The sequence below is a fragment of the Mycteria americana genome, chromosome Z (assembly GCF_035582795.1).
Source record: "Mycteria americana isolate JAX WOST 10 ecotype Jacksonville Zoo and Gardens chromosome Z, USCA_MyAme_1.0, whole genome shotgun sequence".
Classification (NCBI taxonomy): domain Eukaryota; kingdom Metazoa; phylum Chordata; class Aves; order Ciconiiformes; family Ciconiidae; genus Mycteria; species Mycteria americana.
Window position 1 is genome coordinate 13,620,424 of NC_134396.1, and position 21,114 is coordinate 13,641,537.

The window sequence follows — 21,114 nt, forward strand, 5'->3', positions numbered from 1 at the left end:
TTTTTTTGAAAGAGAGTTGGTGGCATACTTAAGGAACACGCTTGCGGTTGTGAATACTGAACAGATGGAACCGGTCCGTTGCATGCCAGCTGGGATGCCAAAGTTCCAGCATTTGGTCTATAAGACTCATTCCTCTCTTTAGCCTTTCACCCTAGGTAAACAGGGTGGCTTCCCTGTTGGAGGTCTGCCTTTTGCAGCCCCCGCTCCTGAGCACCTAAGGCCATATCAGTAGCTTTCAGATGGATGCACCCATGTTATCATCAGCTCTGTTCACAGAGTACTGTTGAGGAATACCTTACAGAGACACCACAAGGGCTGTGTGCACGCAGGACCCATTAACTTTGGCACAGCATGATGCAAATCTTGTGATATTGCTTCTAGACCCTAGGCAGCAAGGCCATGCCACTTACCAGGTCAGGAAATTGCTGCACTGCGTTTCATTGCACCCCAGGTAGACATGTCCTAACTTGCTCTATATGTTTCATAATAAGCCAAAGAACCCACTTGGACTTTGTAAATTCCATTAAATACTTGGCAGGAAAGTGCTGTAAAAAACTACATACTGATTGACACACAGCAACAGATGAAAGTTAGATGTCTGGACGGATTATGACCCTCCTCTCAGCACCTATCATGCCTCGTTCCAGACAGGGGCAATGAACAGGACATACTTCCACATGAAACGCTGCGATTCTCTGTGTTTACATAAACACTGTAACTGTGGTATTTAATGTGAACTGAAATTCTAAGTTTGCCAAGTTTTTAACTGTGTTTGTTTGCATATTTAATGTCCATGTCTAGTAGGAGGGCATTAGCCTCTGGGACAGGTAGTAGCCATGTTGGGTGGTAACTACTTTAGCTGTCCCATGTAGCTGGCTGCTACATGAAAACCAGTATTTCCTATAGTCAGTGCCTACTTTGTCCTGGTAAGTCCAGCCCTTAGATACTGACTGAGCTAATGAATGATTTCTCAAAACTGAACTCAGATACTTGAGAGCTAGGGGGAGGGCTGAAAAGCAGAATGATGAGTAAAACCTCAAAGGTTTGATAAGACACAGGGTTTATCTGGAAGGAACTTCCGCATTTTTTTTCCTAATTACTATGTTGTTGGTCTGCTTACAGATGATAAGGCAGTAAATACTGCCAAGAGCCTTACACAATCCCAATGGAATTCAGATTGCAACTGGTAAAACAAATCATTCGCAACCACACTGAACATTGTAGTGTTGTATATACAGATGTCATTTTCTGACATACAGTGGAATTGACTGTTCCACCAACATACAATACAGTGGAAAAAGTCAAAATGTTATCATTTGAAGTAAACTGACCATCTCACATTGTACCTTCTGTGAAATAAGTTTTAATCAGCACTTCTGTGGCTAGACTAACACTTGTAAGTGTAAACAAGAAGGTATAGAGACCACATCTCAACTGTGCATCCACTGGCTGTGGGAGGAAGGCAGCGCAAATTTCAGCAGCTCTGTTTAGCAGCTTTGGTGACAATTATGTAATAAGTTTGGAAAATTTGCCTTTGAAAACATCCTAGACCGAGAACTAGTCTTTGGACTAATTCTAAAGCAATTATACAAGCCAATTATTATTTTTTCTTCATATGGCTTATTTCATGGGCTTTGCTTTTTGCTTTATTAATTAGAAACACTTCACATTTGTTTGGGGAAAAAAAATTACATTTTCAACAATGATGACAGCTCACACAACTGTTTTCAGAAAAGTGTAAATGACCATTTACAACTGAAAACCAGTTCTTAATTAGCCCCAATACACCTATGTACTTATAAATTCTCTGTACTATTGGTGATTCAGAATCCTAAAATAGGTAGTCAGCTTTAACTCAGAATATTTTCATCCTTAGCATGACTTTAATACTTTTGCAAATCATAAATATTTTACAGTGTTAGAGCGGGATATGCTACATGGTTATGCAGTTGTTTAAATGTCCTACACTATGTGACTACCATTTCAACAGAATACCCCTTTCTACTGTTACTACACTCATACTACATAAACATCTGCAGTAAAGTCTATCACATAGCATGCAGTGCTATAACAGACTGAAGAACAACTTGTGCAGCTAAGATCCTTTGAAATATATTTTATATCAGTTGTACTCTCATTAAAGCTGAAGAAAGCCTCATAATAGCATGGGAATAGTATGGGAATAGCTTTGTAGTTTTGGCTCTGAGCTCATAAAATGCAGACTCGCAAAAAGAACTGTTCTGACATGTTCTGACATGATGCTAACACAATTACCAGCATCACAACATAGAGAGATAGGGAAGTGGCAAGCTGAAAAAATTTTACTTTTTTTCCCCGGGAGGAATCAGACTGGTTTTTCTCTTCCTGGCTTTGCTAAAACTGTCTTTGCAAATTGGGGTAAGACAAAAACTTCTTTGATTTATCCACAAAGGAAATAAACATCTAGAAAAACCTCCCTAGCCAAAAGAGTAAGTCATTCTATTACTTGTTTCAAGCACATCCAACTGCAGATTTTGGAGATGCTTAAGAATTACAAAGCAGAGAAGAAACATGCTTAGTGCATTCTCCTGCCCTGTGCACAAACACTGTCTCCATGTTGTGGCAAGCACTTCTTATTTTTACACCAGCCTTGTATGGTTGTGTGAAGCTAAAGTGCAGTCCTGGCACAGATTTGCCAGTTCCTATTACAGTCGTTTTCCTCTCCGACAAAGGAAGATCTGTGGCACGTGTCCCTGTGACAGCTCTGTGATACTCAGAAGTCCCACTGGCAGAAAGCAGCTGCATCACTACTGAGCATTTGGTCTGATGAGTCTGCTCAGTTTTCTGCATGAATAAAATCAAACGAGGCAGGGCTGAGATTAAAGTCCCTTAGTTGCCATTCCTTTCATATTGGAGGCTAAATGTTACAGTGCTGACAAACCCTTGTTCCTTTCCTCAGAAGGACCAATTTAAGGCCCAGGCCGTCCTCATTCTCATCTATGCACAAATTTCTGTCAGCAGTGAGGATAAGATTTGGCATAATGAGAATTATGATAAGTCTCTACCTCAGCATGAGGAGAAGAAGAGCTTGCCAGAGGCTGTGTCATGTAGTGGTGCTATTAGAGACATTATTTTATTGTATTCCTCAACTTTTTAGTTGTATTTGAACCACGTAGCTACTGCATGGAAACTAAAAGAGATTTTTGTGAGCACACGGCAGTGGTGAACAGGGGCAACTATATTTTTGTACTGGCAAATGCTGTTTAAAAGAAACCTCATTATTGTATTAGTATGTAAGTGTCTGCAGACATCCCTCTCCCCATGTCTCACATCGGTCTTTGTCCTCTTCCTCCTGATACATACCCTACCCCAAAACTGCAGTTCTGGTTCAGTAGCCATAAATATTCTGCAGTGGGGATGCTGCAAATCCCAGACCACAGCACAGTAAGCTGATATACAGCAATTCTCTACAAGCAAAGCTTGATGATATTTTTTGATTTAGTTTGTTTTTCTCATGGGCAGCAAGTTTAATGAATCATGTAGTTGGGGAGGTATTGAAACTGTTAAAATTATTCAGATCAAATTTGGTTAATAAATTTACTCGAAAATAAAAAAAAAAAAAAAAAATTCAAAATGAGTTATATAACTGCTTCAAAACTAACAAATGTAACCACGCAAAGTTTAAAAGCAAATGAAAAAATTACTTCACTGAAGTTGTCCAACAGATTACAGTAACTGGATCAAAATACTCCCTATTCACACATTTCTATTAATAATAGGCACAAGTCTAGTGAGCAATAGTCAACCTCTGTAAGAAACAGAAATATGCATAATCAGTACCTCACAGTACAAGACCAAATGTAATATATCTCTATGTTAAGGTCTAGTTTCACTTCTTTCAACTTTGTGTGCTTTTCAGGGTAGGCTTCTAAAAATACTAGAAGGTGGTTTATTTTTTTCTTACGACTTTGTGATCAATTTGAGTTCCCTAAATAGGTTAAACAAAATAGTTTGTGAATTGCCACCTTAAAATTTGCAAAGCTTGTAACAATTCTCTTTTAATTGTGAATGATCATGAAACCTTTGCAAGACAATATACAGATTTCCAGAATACCTTTCTGTAGCTTTAGGATTTACCTGCTTTGTGGTTATGCAATGGAATGAAACTTCATGACTTGCAAATGCCAGGAGGTTTCCACTTCCGATGCACACTCACAGCCTCCTCAGCAATCGGATACACTAGTACATAGCATTTTTTCATCACTCGGTCAATACATTCCACAAGGGAAGTGAGGCTTAATATTCCTATTTTACACAGGAGGAAACTGAAAAAACAGGGAAGCAAAGAGAGTTGCCCAGGCCACCACCCTGGGGTGTGGCCCCCAGGGAAGTAGATCACAGTGCCTTACAAAGGATTGTGGATACCCAGCCCAGATCTGAACACCTCATGGCGTGTGCATGGACCAGAGCTGTGAGTTCCTCACAATGTTTCTCCCATATGGAGGGATCTCAGTAATGTGTAATGCTCACATGAGAGTATTACAAGAACTTTCCTGGATTTACCTGCATAACAGCAATACAGGTAGGCTTATAGAGTACAGCACCCCTGTAACAGCTGTTTATTTTTAGACTACAAAAAAGAGGTATGTGTAAGTAAGTTAATTATTTTGAAAAAGCGGTTCCTGCTATTTGCTTTCACATAGGTCAAGTTCAGGATGCCTTCAATGAAAATTTCTTAGCTGTAAGAGCAAAAATGCCTCATCAATTCAATACAGACATGTCTCTGGCAAACTATCTCGCTCAGACTAGAGTTCCTAGCAATAGAGGGTGATCTATTCTATCCATCTGTGTGCTCCAGTGTATACACATGCCACCTGATGCAGACTTCACTGCGCAGAAACATAAATCAAGGAAGAGAGTGGGCATTCTAGGACAGGAAGGGGTGTTTTGGGTGAACACCTCTTCCTGACTGAAGGAAGGTGAGCAATCTGGGAACTTTGTCTAGAAGAACAATTTTAGCCAATTCAAATAAATGCATCCTCCAGGCTATTGTAACTTCTGCCAGGAACTGATTCATCCATGGTAGGCTTCTGAATCTGGCTGACGGAATCGTGATGAAAAGAGCGAAACCTCAGTGTTTTTCAGAAAACGAGTTTTTTCCAGGTTCGTTCTTCTCCCATTCCTTGTTGAAAAAGTGCATCAAGCCCTGGAAGAGCTAAAGATCTAACTTCTTAATAGCATTGGACAGATGTCTTTGGACAGGACTTTTTTTCCCCCTTTTAATCAGAAAGTATAATTTTTAAAAATGAAAGACATTCCTGAAATAGGCATAGTGTTACAGGTAAAACCTAAAACAAGAAGAAACCTTGCTTAGCAGTTTGATAGTACTGAAAACAATTTTGAAAATTTCAAAAATTTATTTAAGTCTAACCATGCTCCCATAAAATTAACATCCTTAAGTCTTACAGTATTCACTTCTGGAGTCTTTCCATTGGCAGCTACTATTAAGAAAGCATGTACACAAAGTGATGCTTGTCCAAAATAAGGCTGAATTTTATAAAATTAAGAACTGTGTCACTTTCACATCTGCTTTCGTGTGCTAGGATAATACCCCTACTTCTTATATCATGTAAGCCTTTTTCCATAGCACAGGACACGTGAATTAAAAAATGCAAAGAGAGACTTTTATAAGATAAAAAGTTGCATAAGTTCCTAAGCACACAAGTAAATTCCCAATTTATAAACAGATTTGTCAAATCTCAAAGAATTATCTGTGTAAGAATAGTTGCATAAATATCTGCATGCAGGTAAATACTCTTTGTGGACAGAGAGATAGAGTAAGCATCTAAGATTTCACAAATAAATCACGCAGGTTTTTATTATATGAATGATTATCTAGAAGAGAATCGAAGGGTAAACTAACACGAATAATAATTATTTTAAAAACTTTTGTTCTGTCTACATAATCTTCTGTTACTCTTGATCTAAAAATCCTGTTATCCTCAATGCCAAGGAAACAATAAACAGAATAAAACCTGTTAGCAGAATACAATACTCACGTCTTTCGTCATCATGAGGGTAGTGATTCATTTGAAACACAAATCAATTTTTGACTCATAGAAAACCAATACGCTTTGCTTTTAATGTTGTAAATTACATGACCTCAAAGCAATAATGATATATTGCATTTTGATAGAGCTTCTCACCCTGATTTTTGTTAATTATGGCACGTGTAATCAGTTGGTAGTTCTCTTGCTATGCTCACACTGACACTGTAAGGTCTATGAGGGAAGAACCTTCTTACCCTTTCTAATAATTACCATAGTGGGATTCTCTCTCATTATAAGGACATTTTAAGTCATCCCCAGCATTCAAGAACTTCAAAACAATTAAATGAAGATCAGTCATTATAATATTTGCATTACTTGTAAGGGAAATCAAGCCTGAAGAATTACTTTTCTGAAGCTTTCAGGCATTTGATTCTGCCTAAAGAGACTCAGTCCAGAGCACATTCATATATTGATGTGTCCAGGCACACTTGGCACACGCACATGCCAAAAGATGTTCTGCATTCTGCTGGACAAGTATGTGGAAGTAACTGCTCTGTAAATATCTCACTTCCACAGCCCAACGGGATTGCCATGATCCACCTTGGGCAAGTATCAGCTGGTACACAAGCAAATATCAGGTAGCAAGGTGAATGCAAGCTGCCATTTATAGCCTTTTCTGAACATCTTTTAGACCTCTTGCACATTCCAAAAGCAGCAGCCACTGCATGGCGAGGAGCTAGGGGAACAAGCTGATGGCCTCTCTATGGACTTTGTCAGTTTTCCATGCAATGCTTCAACTCTCACCTGTCCCGAGTTTAGTATATTCCAGAAACACAGCTAAGAAACTGCAGGCAATATCATAAAGCTTACAAAACAGGAAAGTTACTTAGACCATCAACGCACTGGGCAGCTGTAATGACACACAGATCTTCATTGCTTTGTTTACCAAGAAAGTGGATATCTAGGGGAGCTTAGGCCTGGCATACACAGCATTTTGGAAGTAATGAGCCACTGTACAACCCAAGCAGGCTGTTGTTGCTTCTGAAAAAAAACTTATGTATACAAACATGCAACTTCAGTGCCCCACTGTATGCTCTGCCATTTAGAAAAGAGAGACAGAGGACCTTCTTTAGTCATTCTCCAGGCTCTGGGAAAACAAAACTGCAATAGAGGTTTCTCTATCAAATGACTAATACAAAGAGTGGCTGGCATTGCATGGGCATAGGTGGATAGGACGTCTTAATTGTTAATAAGTACTATCATTACTGACCTGTAAAATTTAAGTCACCTGTACAGTCCTAGCACTCTCAGCATATTGGTGCTATCTTTCCTTTACTCATTTTCCATAGCTAAGGTTAGACTCTTAAGCACCTGAAGATCTGATATTAAAAATTGTGGAGTCTATAAGTTAATTTGTCCAAAATATTTTCTTCCTCAGGGAGCACTTCCTGAACAATATTTACTCTATGAATTTGTACAGTTTCTGGATTTGCAGAAATGTTTATTTGGTTCTAGATGGAACAAGTTATAGCCTTGAATTGGATTCTCAGCAAGAAAATTGTTCGATGGAACCTTCCTGTGCTCTCCTACTTGATTCCACCAGAAAGACTATTCACAAAAGCTGAAAAGCAGCTTTATTCTTGACTCTTCATTTACATTTGTCATTCTCCTCCTGTTTTTGAAGGGTAGAAAGCAAGGGAATATATATCATTATAACACTGTGATGTTTCAAAATACAGTTTAAATGCTTTACCATATATTTACATGCTATTATTATTTTTGATAAAAGTTTTCCTTTTTTTCCAACAGCTGCAATTGTCAAAAATTACTTGACAAAATATTGTCAAATGTTAATCAGGAGAGGAGAGCATTTAAACTGTATTTTCTGTCATTGAAGGGAACTAATTGAATGATATTTAAAATCCTGATAATGAACGGTCATTTCTATGTAAAGTAGTGGCAATTCCACACATGTGAAGCTAATATTTGGAATTATAGAATCATAGAATCGTTTAGGTTGGAAAAGACCTTTAAGATCATCAAGTCTAACTGTTAACCTAACCTGCCAAGTCCACCAATTTAAAAAGCATACATGATAATACTAGGAAGTTACTACTTCCCCATTAGAAACACAGAATAATGTATTCCTCTTTTGGAGAAGGAATATGCAAAATTTTGGTAACAGCTTCAGCAGTGGACATTTCATATTTACTCTTACTTACCTATATATGCCTTAAAAAGTCTGAGTAAGCTATAGATTGATTTAGTTCAAAATATAAAATAACTTACAGCTTTTCAACATCTCAGGCATGAACTCTGACTTTCCTGGATTTGTCCTTTTTAATCACTGCCTGATTTTGTCTCTTGACACTTTGGGTAGAATCATGGGCCTAATATAATTTACAAAATTCTCACTGGATTTCAATGCATCTAAGTATATTAATTGCCAATCTGTTCATCTCCCCTATAGAAAAAAAAGAAAAATTACTATTCTGTGTCATTGGTATGATTATCTGGGTCTCAACCCATCAGGATCTCTCAAACCACCAGTAATCTCATCTTTGACAGGAATCAGGTCCCAGGCAATGCAGCCACAGGAAGGTTACTGGATCACTGTGAAATTAGGCAGCTGCTTAGTGGTTGCTTCCGATGTACACAGTCTTACCCATAGCAACTCTGAGGTGGTGCAAGATAACTCACCCTAAGTGAAAGTGAAGGTAAAACACCTTGTTTAGGGCCACAAAAGAAAGACTTGTGGAGAGAGGATAAAAACTGGACTAACTGACTTTATCCTAGCCAAAAGAATAGAAATAAGGTCTGTGAATTCACCATGCTGTTTGTTGGCAGAGGCAATGCATGGTGCTGGGGTCTTTTATCCTTTTTTCTCGTAGGAAATTCACTTGAGGTAAGAAAGGGAAATTGGTCCTACTATAGCACTGCTATTTACCATCAGAGGTGTGACTCTTCATGCCTAACATGCCAAGAGCTGTTTTTTCAACAAAAAAATTAGTACATTCCTGGCTATATAAGACAGCTGTAATGATATGAGCCTGCATCAGACAGAGTAATTTTATGAACTGTTTTACGTGGACATCTTTATCTTTTGTGATCTTAAAATAACAGCACTATAAAACAAAGGGACTCTTCCTCTTTCCTCCTGTGGAAGCTGAAGGACGCGTGGTAATCTGTCCAGAGATGAAATACTGTTTTACATGCACCATTTCCCTGCTTCTGTTTAGCTAGGGAACAGTGTTGCGTTTTCCTTAGCATGGCTTTGGGGAGATAAAAGATGTTTGTGATGTTAGGACATTATCTGCCAGTTATTTAGAGACTATAAATGGCAATGTTCATCCGAGTGTATTTTGAAAGTTACAGGTTATGGATGCCACAGAAATGATGCGGCCATCTAGCTAAATCGTGAAAACAGACTGATCACAGCAGCAGAATGACATTTTTAAAAACGCTCTGATTTTACATTTTGACCATAGAAGACTGACAGCTCTGCAGTGATCACTGAAAGAGAGTTCCTCTTCCAGACGTATCCAGGTCAAACGTCATGGCCTACATATGCTCACAAGAAGGTCACCAAGTACAGCAGCTTACTGAACGGCTTGCGCGCTTCTTTCTACTGCAGTGATGGAAACAACAGTAACATGTCTACAGATAGGGATGAGGGTGAATGAAGGGGGATTCAAAAAGACCAAGGGACACTACAGCCCACCCCAGGCTGCTAACAGGAACAGTGCAATACACGTGATGGGGATCATGTGATGCGATGACTTGCAGGTTAGCTAAGCAGTCATTTCCCCACCCACCATTCCCCAACCCCTACTCACCCATACTGCAATTGCATCCACTCTTGACCGTGTTCCCCACCCCGCTGTAAGAGGAATGAAAAATGCCGTAGTATCTGAAAAAGTCTACACCTGCTTCTACCAGAGGTTTCTAAAATGTTTCCTTCCCCTTCCTGTAAGCACCTGGGTACCATCCATAGAGAAGCATTATTATCTCTAGCCATGCATTCCCCTCCTCCCATACCCTGCAGGGGGTTAAGAGGCAACTGGAAGGAAATGCGTCATCTTAGCACAGAAAGGTTTTTTTTTCACTTTCCAGTAATTGGACAGTGCTATAGTACTTTTAAAAGTAAATCGTCTCTAGTTTCGCATTTGATAATTGGGTCTTTGTTGTCGTAGGCAAAACATCTTGGGATGCTGGCTTCCATACATTTACTTCATGAGCTAACGCTTCCTAGAGTGTCTCTTTCACACCCATGTGTATTAATGCAAGGCATATATAGCACTCACAACACAATTACTGTGACGAAGAACTTTCCAGACTTTGGCAGGAAGCTACAGAGGAAGGGATGTAGAGCTTGGGAAGGTAGTTCTACACTCTGTGCAGAAAGGAGATACTCTTAAAAGGTGTCTGAAAATCAGCTTGTCGTTTCCAAGTAAGAACAAAAGAAAGTGCTGGTATCAGATGTTTGTGGGTGAAAATGATGTCTTTTATATAGTTGCAATCTGATGTGCCAAGGCAGCAAGGTAATTAAATGTGTAAATGACATCACGTCTACCTCAGCACAATTTCAGTCCAAAAATTGCAGACAAAATCAGGAGGCAGCTTTTCAAAACTGAGCTGTCAGGCTGAAGTAAAAATGTTTGTAAACAAACCCTGTCCATTTTTTTTGCATAGTAGGTAACCGTCTTGAACCTTCTTCCTAAGCTGTTCTATTAAAGAATGAATACTGGTACAACTTTGGCAAACCAGACTGTGAGATAAGAGCTCTCCCAGAGCAGCTGACCTTTCCAGGCAGCCAGTCAGCCAGAAGATGAGGAGTTATGTAGCCCCTCCACATCTGCAGGGTTAATGAGATTTTCATACACAAGCCCGCATTAGAGAATGGTACAAAACAATGATGTGTCTTACCAACTGGAATTTGAGCCTGACTAGATATAAATCAATCCTGAGTTTTACAGTTTTACGGCAATCACCCTCTTTTTTATAGCGGGCTTTGTCATAGAAGTCAGTAAATTTGGGCTGGGTGTTTGGATCAGGTTTTTAAGGTTTTTGGTTGGTGCTTTTGCAAGCCAGCACAAACTATTTAAGATACATGTGTATATCAAACAGACATATATATGTTTTAGGCTTTGCACAATATTTAGAGGTTAAAACCACTCATAAAATGCTTAGCTGTACCTTTTTTATTGACACAGCCTTCCTGTTCCTATGACTAGTTTCCTCTGAGGAAAATGTGACGTGTTGGATGATTTCCCATTTTCTGTTCAGAGAGGAAATATACAGGCCAACCAACATTTGGCTTTTTTGCTAATCATTAGTCACTGAAGCACACCTGCAGCTTAACTGTTATCTTGTTCTGCTGCTCAAGGTCTGTAACTATCAAAATGCATTGTTCAACAAGGGAAAAAGTTGACATTACACCACCTGGGAATAAAATAATTTCTAACGTATATGAGCAGTATAAAGGAGACACACAGAGCAGAATAATTCAAAAGAAAGATAAGTAACCATTTAGAATCATATACAGAAAGCCTACTTCCTCCTAACCCAGGAAGATGAAAAGTGTGAAAAAATTAAAGGACTTTACATTCTGTTTTCATTACAGTCACAGCAACAGTAACACTACTGCTGCAACCTGCAAGAAGAAAGCAGGAGGGAACAAAATCTCCCTCCCACTTTGTATTTCACCACAGGGTTGTGTAGTGTTGCACATGTTAAAAGAACATATCTAATTAGCTTTCCGATATAATGAGATGGCTTTCGTATGATCAAATTGCAAATAAATACAGGGAGAAGACTGAGGTACCTAGGAATTCCCAGGACACCTCCACAAATGTTTCCATGCCACAGAGGAAGAAGTATTCTCTGTTCAAGCTTTCTGGCAGATGTAGGGCCATGGAGATACCTGTAATATAAAACAGTACATGTTGATATTATGTGTTGCACAGCAGTTGACCACATTCCAAAACAGGAATGTGCCTGGACCACACATTTACATTACTTCATCTCAATTTCATACACGTTGAGGTCATGTTTATTTCTCATGCCTTATCAACATCATAACATCCAACATCAGCTACTGATTGGTTTTCTGTCATACTGTACAATCTACAGACATGCAACCTCCATTAATTTTTTCTTCTTGGCATTTACATCTCATGCTATGAATTCATTACATCACTGGGTTTTTTGTGACAGTCTGAATCACATATTATTACTGTGTAATGTACTGTGTAATGCAGTACATTATTGTAGAATATCGACGCCTGAAAGAAACACTCAGAAAATCAGGATTAGGATCAGGATTAGACTAAAACTAGAAGAAGCAAAAGAGAATCAACAACTCCAAAGACTCCAAAACGTTTTTTGAACTTCTAAAACTTTAGAGTACATCCTAGTCATAGGGGGTTTTGGTTAAGAGCAAAACAATTGCTTTTTGTATATTACAATTCAAATTGTTTTCCTTTCTTATCTTGCCATATTAATATGCTGATGTGTTGTACAAACATCCTTTCTGCTATTTCTCTACATCTATACTAAACTATGCATTTCTTCTTTTTAGGCTCTGTGCTGAAGACGTCTTGCCACTCTCAAATATGGGAAGGGAGTAACGGGAAAGTCCCATCAGACAAAGGTGAAAGCCTTTCATCAGAGGAAGGAGTGCGGGTTTGTCTGTTCAGAAACACGTGAGATGAAAACAGGACTTTGCAAGAAAACTGGTGACGTTTTTGCTGTTAGGCAACACAGAGGAATAGTGGAAAAAATGTCAGGGTGATGCCGTTTGCATGGGTTGCTGCTCATCAGTCAGCTGGTGTGCAGAGGCTGACTAGAGAAAGATCTGACTGTGGATGGAGGAAAAATGTAACTTGGCCCAAGGCCCTGTCTTCCAGAGGAATGTTTTGCAATAAATGTGAAGACTCGTAAAACTGATGTGTCTGATAATAACTGAGGAAATACAAATTGGTAAGTTTTGTTCTTATTCCTCCCTCTCTGCCATTATCTCGTTGCATGACCCTAAGCGACTCTCAGTCTCTTGGTGCCTCAAGTTACCTGCTCTGAAAAGGCAGATTGAGGATGTTGGCCTTATCTGAGTGGGTTTCATCTCAGGTAGCTACTTTCAGAAAGGCTTCTTGTTGAAGCTGATTGCCTAGGCTCTTTCTACAGACAAATTAAAAAGAGAAACAAGGACTTGCAAAGGGTGTTGCATCCTATCCAAAGAGAGATGTAAAATATTGGAGTGCTCTGTTTCTCTTCAAAAGCTTTGCCTCTGTCTCTCCAGTGACTATGGAGGGAGCCTTGATGACCAGTTTAAAGCAGACAGCTAAAATAGAGGACAATGAGTCTCATTTGTCAGGAACTGAAATTAAGACTTATCGCTTAAAGACTACATTCCTATGTAATATTTGTGTGCCAGTAGTTCTTTCATACACCTACCCTTATTGCACCAATAAACCATGTATTTGTAGATAAAATGTCCTCTTATCTGTAATCTTGAATCTTGACAGCAGCGAGGGATTAAAAAAAATCTCATGCTGATCTCTCTGTTTCAGTCCTGCCCTGAGCAGAATTTAGTTTGCCTTTACTCATTGTCTGTGATCTCATTTGATTTAGGTGCCTGTTTGTCACAACCACTGTGTTCTTTCTCACAAGCAGCTCTTCTGCTGGCCTCTGCAACTGGTTTACACTTCCTGCCACTTCCTTTCAGGAGTCCAGGGAACTGCAAGGGAACAAAATGCATTTTCAAATCCCCAGTGGCAACAACTGAATCTACTATTCTGGCCACACAATTCCAAAGATCCAATATACTGTTCAAAATGTGGGCTTGATCCTGAACTCTTGACTTGAGTAATGCTACCACCGGAGTCAGTAGAAATTTTGTTTAAATAAAAATGCAGATTCAAGTTTTTAGACTGTGAATTTGTTTTTATAAGCACCAAGATAATATAAATATAAATATAAATATAAATATAAATATAAATATAAATATAAATATAAATATAAATATAAATATAAATATAAATATAAATATAAATATAAATACATGCACGCATGGGTTTTGTTGAGTAGAGGGAGATTGTCAGAGCTAGGAGTGAGAATTAATCACTCAACTCCCACTGACTCAGTACAAAGCCCCTTTGTGCTTTTAAAAACCTCCCCCATCGTCTACGTCTTTTTCTGACTTGGTAGAGCTGTTGCAAAGGGGACATTTCGCTAGGGACAGCTGTTGTTTTACATTTCCTTAAGCTGGCAGGTTAAAACAAAAAAAGCAAAGCGTCAAGGAAACAATAAGTAGGGAGTGCAGGCAAACAGGCAGAAAGCAGCATCCTCAAGATATCTCACAAGGGAAGGAAGAGCAAATCTGCCAGCTGTTCCAGAGAAACCTGTAGTCTCTAATGTTCCTTTTGTACACTTAGTTCAAATGATACTCCATTTACACTGAATGCAATGTTTATTTTTTATTTTAATATATTCCTTATAAAGCCAAAGCTGTGATCTTTTGTGTAGACAGATGCAGTTATTTGCCCATTTTGCTGAAATGCAACAGACTATTTACTCTGTAATAAGTAACTTTCCCGAGTTTTGTGAGTTATGATATTAAGCTGCAGAAGACTGATCTTTAAATCTGTAATATCAAATATTTGTTCAGTATTGCATTGTCAAAGGTTTTGTTTGGCCTACAATAACCTGCAAAGCTGTAGAGACCACACTGTTAAAAAGGACACAGTGTCCTAACAGGTCACGCTTTTACCCAAACTTTTCTGCAATACATACAGGACCTGGCATGGTTTGTCCAAATTATAGTGACTTTACAGTCGTACTGACTCTGATAGAGAATACTTCAGGATTTTCACAAGGTAAATGACAGCCAGGTCACGCTGCTTTGAGTGAAGGGTAAGAACTTTGCACTGTTACAGTTAGGTAGGCTTTAGTATCCCAACAGCTCATTTTGTACCGGCTATGGTGCATTACACTACATGGTGGAGGTCTGTCTAAATATGTAGGATGCATCTACAAATTTGGATTGCCCAAGCTTGGATAGGTAAACCAAGAGGGGAACAGTACTATATCTGCAGCCTGTACTTGCCAGATTTCAAATCCTACACTCTGATGTGTGACTGTTTTAGAGTTTTTATTTTAAAAACCTCCTGAAATGAAATAACACCCCAGTATAGGTTTTTTTTCCTTTAGCCTCATTCCTGTAGAAGGCTAAACCTTTCTTGCTTATTTCCTCCTCTCTCCCACAAAAATAGAAAGGAAATAATAATTCCAAAGTGGTTATCCAGCATGAAAAAATTCTGCAAAGGAAGTGTGAAGTTAAAGATATGTAAGCTGTGCACACCACCTACAACTGAGACATGAAGTCCAACTGAAATGGACTCCAAGTAAATGCATTCTGCGTTACTTGGTGTACTGTCTTTTTATGTCTGTCCACTCTTTGCTAATAAATAAGCCTTACAATATCCCTCATATGCCATTCCGAGATTATTTATTTGTGGTATTTGCATTTGTATCAGTCACATACTGTGAATATTAAGTCTTCAAAAAGGTAATCAGCATTCTCTTGACTTTCTTAGGAAGTCTGTTCTTCTCACTTTTCCTAAACTAAACATGTTGCTAGCTCAAAGGCAGAACACTTACTGTGTTTCAGAACTGACGTTTGGTTCATATCTATGGTAATGAGGATTTGTCACTTCTAGTTCCTGGCATTAAATCTTTTAGTATTCCTTATCCCTTGGACAGCCTTGCTCTTAATTTATCAAGCCCATGATGTTTTCCTTCAGTAAACTCCAGTGCAGAAAACGTGGCAAGGTGCTACCCGGGGGCTTTAATGTCTATGTTGCTAAGGAAACTGTATGTACATAAAAAGGGAAACAAACATTTTAAATGATCTACCACTCCAATTTAAGCCCCTTTTAGCAATTTTTACAGATTTCATGTAGTTGTATTCTGAAGGGACTAAAAAAGGACCCTTATGACACTTGGCTAAAATATTCTGTATCCTTCAAGTGACTTGCCAGTAACAGAGTTTTAATTGTACACCACAGAAATTGCACAATATTTGTCAGTATCTGTCACCCTGTAGCCATTGTCATATGCTCTCATCTGTTGCAGACGACTGTGAAGAGGAAATTAAGATGTTTCATTCAACAGCTTCATGGAAGCAAAGAAATCTGGTGGAACTAAACACTCTCCTGTTTGGAATGGGTGGCACAAGACTGCATTGCCAGTGCCATCATCTTCACACAGTACCTTTGTACGGGACAAGTTTAAATAAGCCCTAACAGTTTTGAAGCACTATTCCACTTGCACAAGTAACTTGCTTTCATTTTGCACACTGCTCTGCCAGATTTCACTAAAGTTATTGCAGTGTAATGCACTAAATGCTGAAGGAGAGAGATTCTCGATAAAGCTGGGAAAAAATTTCAAGAATTTCCTATAGAGATTTTCAAACGCATTGTTACAAGACAATTCACAAAGAAATATTTGGGGGCTTTTTGATTTTTTCAGAAGCTGAAATATCCCTGAATTTAAAAAAAAATTGTGTTGCCAAAGTATCCAGAGCATCCCTTAATATCATGAGGTAGTCTCTGATGAAAAAAATATGAGTTCATCCCTGTTCTGCCTTGAATAATTTTTTCTCAAATGCAAGGGTGGCAGGAGTCAGAAGAAGCACGCAGAGGAGGCAGAGAAAACAGGAGATGAAGTGATGATAGGTAGAGAACAAAACAGTTCCTACCCTCAGATGGGCAATGACATGTCACATTCAGGTTCAGGGGTCACATTTCAAGCTAAGAAAGAGTATGATATACTTATTCAAGAATAAGGCTGGCTGTGTGTGAGAGCTATGTATGAGGAAGCCATCCCTGAAGACCTGTACATGTAGATAGACCTTTGAAGAGCTCAGTCCATTTCTTTCTCCATACAATGTCCTCAGCTGACTTTTCACAGTGTCTGCCTTCATGAAGGAAGACTTGTGGCTGCAAAAGAACCTTTTTATTCTATTAATGTAGGTGAGATACATCTAAGTGGTATAACCAGCACCAGTGAACAGAAGCTAAAGATAGGAAAAAGTTAAATAAGAAATACAGCACAAGTTTACAGCAAGGGTGACTGTCCCTTAATATAGATTAATCAAAAAGAGGAGATAGGCAAGTTGCAGCAAGATAAATTCGCATTAGATATATGGAAAAATTTCTCCCCAGGGAGGGTTGTCAAACACTTGAGCAGGCTGCCCTGAAAGTTTGTGGGATCTCCGTTCCTGGCGATTTTAAAACTGAACAAAAAAGGGCTCTGTAACCAGATCTGACTTTGAAGTTACTCGTGCTTTGAGCAGCAGGTTGGACCAGATGACCTCTAAAGGTCTATTCCAACTTAAGCTATTCCAAAATGCCGTGATAATCTCACTGCCTTTCATATCTTCATATTGAAAGTGTATGCAGTTCTAGAAGTGTTACATTAACGAAATGAAAATAACACTTGAACGTAAACTATGGCATGCGAAGTAAATACAGTACGTGTGACAGGAGGACAGAGCAGGTGATTCAGAGTTCCCTTCTGGTCATCATAAATATATATAAAAATGTATATACATACAAACTAACTGACTTAACCAACAAAATAGAATGCAAAAACTCCACCAGTTTATTTTTCCCTCTGACCTGAACATCAGCAACACAGAAATGTTTGCTGTGATTTGCATGACATACTACAGCATGTCATCCCTTCCAGTGCCAGAAAAGCTAAAGATATTGTAGCACAACGTTGTAGTTCGTAGCTACAGTGAGACCCAGCTGGCCTATATACTTCAAATAAAAGAATGAACCAGACATGAAGCAGGTAAGGACAACTTTTGGTGTTTGGATTTTTGAAATGTTGGTTTCCATGGTGACAGATAACTGTTTTTAAAAAAAAAACATGGCTGGACATATTAGGCTTCAAGAATCTGAAAACAAAGAAAATATAGTATGGGAAAAGAAAGGCATAAAAAAGATTTTTTTAAAAAAATTTATTAAGAATGTGAATCTAGTTTGGAAAAGGAATGGATTTTAAAAAAAATAAAGGAAACTCCTTGCTCAGTGGAGCCATTCCTGGAGAAATTCCAGTTTAAGAGAAAAGAATAATATAGGTAGAGACAGAAAACCTTTTAGATTCCTGGATTAAGAACTGCACCCCTTGGAAGTTTAGAGGTGCATTATTCCCCCCACACCAAACTTCTGTGAGAACTCCTAAAGGCACATGTAACTGCTTTTCCATCTCTCGTGTCCCAGAGTTCTTTTTAACAGTGTGAAAGCACCTGGATTCTTCACCCTCTTACCAAAGAATAGGAAGGAACTTGCAAGCAAGACAGATTTCAGCATTGCAATGAAGGCCTGGATGCAATCTGTTTAAGTAGATCCTGCTAATTCTCTCTACTGTATCTTGTGTGCCACCCTCTGAAGCAGGTAATAAAACGGTGTACCAGTACATCCAGAAATACAATCCTGAGTTGGATTCCATGAGCGGTAGCTAACTGGAAGTTCTTACACTTTTTAAAAGCTAAAGGAGCATAGTAAAATAAGTTCTGCTCAGAGCCAAAATATTGCAAATTTTGAAAGAGACTTTACAGCAAGACAAAAGCTTCCAAAGCAGCTTGACAAAATCTTAAGGATTTTGGATTCGTTCCAGTGTTACTTAATAAATGACAATTTTTAGACAAATGCAGCTTTCATGAAACTCTAGCTTTGTTCCCTCTCTGGCTGCAGGCCGTACTCCGCACCAGCAGCGCACCGCGGAAGGGAGGAGATGCCCTGTTCTCTCCAAGCTGGGGGCATGCAGTGTACTGCTGGTGTTCCCTTCAGCTCTACGCTACCCAAAGCCTTTGCCAAGTCACACTGTCCTGGGCCAGGGCCACGGCCCACTGCCACATTTGCCCCATTAGGACATTGACTGTTGACACAAGGTTGGTGTAGTCCCGTTACCATCTTCACTCAGTTTAATGCATTTTAACATAAAATCCTAACAGATTGGACTCAATGATAGCAAAGGAAGCTTCATCTGCAGCATCTGGCTTCCAGGCTCTGGATGAGAAAGAGGAAACAGGCTGTGCTTCTTAAAACAGGATAACCAATTGTAAACCAGCAAATACGCTTTTGTTGTCTTTACGAGATGCAGAGGTAAATCATATTGTCTACTACCGTTATCACTGTGAATTTGCTGAAGGGAAAAAAAGCTCTGCCCTGGCACACAAAAGAGCCTCCTGCCTGCTAACTTTGACATTTTGCTGTTCCTCGCTAAGTGTTCTGCTTGTGCAACCCCACCAAGTTTCCCCTACGTCACTCTTGCAGCCTGTTTCCTGGTCACTTTGGCCTCTGCAGGAACTTGGCAAACCTCTTCTCCATGTGGATGCTTATGTGTCATAATAAATTGTCCCCTCCCATCCATCCGCCCACCCACCCATTTAATAAATGTGCAGAAGTGACCTAGGATTTCCTCCACAGGGAATGGACAACAAGTAAGTTGAATCTGGCAGCAATCACCACATTTCAGTGACTTACAAACTTTCCCCTACAATCACAATGCGACAGCCCTCTCACACACACTGCTGGTTGTCCAGCATAACAATAGATCCCAAATATCATCTTCCCCAATTACTGTCCCTTGACCAAATGCCATTTTCCCCAGTCATTGTTCCTTGACCACATGGGTCTTGATCATATGGATACAACTGCTATTATCCCACCAATGCTAGTGAGTCCCAAATAACCAACACATTCTCTCTTTCCCTCCAATCTCTAAAAAGCATCCCAGTTTATAGACTGGGATGGGCAGACACAGACAAATTGCCCTTCCCTCATATCTCTCCCCCAGGCTCCAGAGTCCACATCTAAAGTAATAATGCCTTGGTTTCAGTGGATATTTAGCTTAAGAAGTGGGTGAAGATTTCAACATTCATCCTTATGCAGAAAAGAGGTTGCCCAACATGGGATTCATCTTGACTATCTTAAGTTGTCCATATCCTAGTTAGTCGTACTACTAATGGGTGTTGATAATCGGTGGGGAAAGCAGGCAAACTTGGCACATCAGTGATCTCATTCCAAATTAGAGATGAGGTATTATATTATTAAAGTACAAACTTCTCTCCATTGGCTATAAAAAGTCTGGATAACCTGCCCTGATACAGATATCTACAGTGCAGGTAAGTAAGATTCCGGTGTCTCATGCCCTTCACATAAATGGCTAAACAAATACTAAACAAATGGTTAAGCAAAGAGCCAGGATACACCACTTCAGTGCATGTGACTCTTGATTCCACTCTTAAAGCTGATGGTAGGCACTGGAATGGTGCATTAATAGTAATACAACACTTCACCCCCTTGCCAGGGAAGAGCAGCTGGTCTCCCTCATCAAACAAAGCTTTTGAGGAAGATCCTTCAGTCACAGAGAAGTTGATCAAAACCCGTATAGATTAATGCAATACTGGCCTGTATTAGACAGACCTTGCAGATCTGTTGCCACTGTGAAGAAGGGTCACAAACAGACCATCCTTTGGACTGTATTCCAAAGACTGCAATTTCAGCATAGCTCTGCATGTTGGAAGCTGTGTTCATGCAACTGTGACATTTGCAATTTTGCAAAAACTGTTTGTTTTCTGCATTTTATGATAAACACCTGAAGATAAAGCAGTGCTATTTAATAATCTGGGAACAAACTGCCTAATAAAATGTTCTACACAGAAAACACAGGATGCAAAGAAAAAAACAGGCAGGAGATTCATTAATCTATAAACAAATGATCTATAATTTGTATAAAGCTATCCTGGTATTGAATACATTCTGCGTTAAAATATTTTGTTCCCTGGGTTAGAATAGGGAGCAGCAGGATGTGTGAGGAAAGGGAAGTTCTGGGGTAAAGGGTGAGTGAAAGCAGAAGACTCAGAAAAGCAACAGGCACAGTGGAAAAGGGGAAGAACAAGAATTAGAGATGGAAGGGGTCAAAAACATTCAAACATTATTCAACAATGAAACTAAATCAGTCCTGTCACCAATGAGGAGGACAAACTGTTAGGATGACAAACAAGTATATTAAC